We start from the raw sequence: 2,478 nt of genomic DNA, 5'->3' as shown, positions 1-2,478 counted from the left end.
TTTTTGTGTTCAAAATGAGTAAACCGGTCCTTTTCTTATATGCTGCCATCCTTCAGTACTAAGTTTTAGGAGTATAAATGTGTGTATTAGTAAATAGAAAAGGTGTATAAAAGGGTTCTCAGAAAGTGCTTGTGATTTGACCACATTTGCATGTATTGTAGAGGGTTATAGTGTGAAAAAGTGCAATGTAAAAAAAAATTGTAAAAATTGCATTTAATATATTATTCTACAAGGAGTATTAAAAAAATGTATGTATGAATGATAATAAAAATGTATGACAGTTAATATGTAGGTCATAATTTTACTCTTAGTTCAGGGTGTCAATTTTTTCAAAAACCATACAAGTGGGAGGTTCATACTGTTTTAATGCATAAGAGAGGGGTAGAGGAAGGTATTGCAGGATGGCAGTATTGGGAAGTTGACTGTTTGCATTTTACAAAAAGAAACAAGCAGAAAAATGTTAAATTGTCAAATTTTTGGAGAGGGTCAGGCAGGCTGAAGGGGAGGAGGAGGCCTGTGAACACAATAAACTCCACAGAGTTTTTGTGTTCAAAATGAGTAAACCGGTCCTTTTCTTATATGCTGCCATCCTTCAGTACTAAGTTTTTAGAGTATAAATGTGTGTATTAGTAATAGAAAAGGTGTATAAAAGGGTTCTCAGAAAGTGCTTGTGATTTGACCACATTTGCATGTATTGTAGAGGGTTATAGTGTGAAAAAAGTGCAATGTAAAAAAAAATTGTAAAAATTGCATTTAACCTCTTAAGGACCCATGACGTACCGGCACGTCATGGATCACTGTCACTTAAGGACCCATGACGTGCCGGTACGTCATCCCTTTAAACGGGCGCCGCGGCCGGCCGGGTCCCGATCGGGGGAGATAGCCTGCTATAATACATAGCAGGCCATCTCTCCCTGTCGGCATGGAGGGTTGTTAACCCCCCCCATGCCGACGATCGCCGCTATTGGCTGATAAGCCCATAGCGGCGATCGGAACCTTTCCGGGCCATCGGTGGCCCGATGACCCGGAAAAAAATGGCGGTCGGTGCTGTCCCGAGGACGGCACCGACCGCCATTACTGTAAAAAGTAATGGTGGTCACGGTACCACCGTCCCGATCGCCGTGAACGGCCGGCCAGCCGGCCGGCCGTTCACGGCGATCAAAGTCCCCACAGTAATAAATACCTGCTCCGGACCCCTCAGCTAGGTAGCTGAGGGGTCCGGAGCAGGTATTTGTACATTACTCACCTGTCCCGGGGTCCTGATCGGCGTCTTCCGGGTTCCCGGCGTCCACTTCCTCTTGTCGGGACTTCGGCTTCTTCCGTGAGTCCCGATCGGCTGTTTCCGGCTCCAGCGTCGTCTATTTCGTATTTTTCCGGCTCCAGCGTCGTCTATTTTCGGATCTTGCGCTCTGCTGCCCCCTAGCGGCTGATAAGTGTAATACACGTATCAGCCACTACAGGGATGTTCAGAATGTAGTAAAAAAAAAAAATTTTTTCCCAATTTTTTTTTTTCTATTTTCCGCACCCTATCGCCGCTGAGTGTTGATCAGCATCGCACGAAAGTGCGCTGCTAATCAGCAACTCCTCCTTTTTGGCGTAGGGTGTTTTTTTTTATATCCTACTGCCACGGTCTGCTTATAAGTGCCGAACATAAGTGCGGCATTCATCAGCAACACCATTTTTGGCGTAGGTTTTTTTTGTATACTTACTGTAAAAAACACGTAAAAAAACACTACATTACACCACACTACATTGAATAAAGTTTTACACTACACCACTACATACCCCATATACCAATCCCCATATAAAGATGGCCCCCAGGGTGTTTTCGGTGTCGGAGGCAATAAATTATTATTGCCTCCGACACCGAAACAGCCAGTGAGGATGAATGGGGGGGATCCTTCTTTCCTCCATTCATCCTCATCCTCTCATCATCCAGTGACGTGTCTGGGAGTAGCGTAGCGTACGCTGCCCCCCAGACAGTCTTTTCCGCCAGTACCGTCCCAATAAGAGATGACGGTATGGCGTGAAAATTCTACAAACTCTGTGAGAGTACCTCAGGGTACACTTACAGATTTAGGGTACGTGCACACTGCGGAATGGCGAAGGATAACCCTTCGTGCATTCCGCAGCTGGCACCCGCCGGCGGACTGATGCAGGGGCGCGTCTCCGCCTGTGTCATAGACTCTATCCTATGCATGGGCGGATTCCATTATCCGTCATTCCATCAACACGTTGGACGCAGAGCGGAATCCGCCCCGTGCATAGAATGGAGTCTACGACACGGACGGAGACGTGCGCCTGCATCAGTCCGCCGGCGGGTGCCAACTGCGGAATGCACAAAGGGTTATCCTTCGCGATTCCGCAGTGTGCACGTACCCTTAGAGTGTATGAAGGAAGGGACACCCGAATCCAGCCGCCAGATGCCCCCCCCCCCATCCTCGGAGTTAGTGGGGAGATCGTCCGGGAACTGATCTT

This window comes from Dendropsophus ebraccatus, chromosome 4, assembly GCF_027789765.1.
Source record: "Dendropsophus ebraccatus isolate aDenEbr1 chromosome 4, aDenEbr1.pat, whole genome shotgun sequence".
In the NCBI taxonomy this organism is placed as follows: Eukaryota; Metazoa; Chordata; class Amphibia; order Anura; family Hylidae; genus Dendropsophus; species Dendropsophus ebraccatus.
This window is presented reverse-complemented; position numbering follows the sequence as displayed.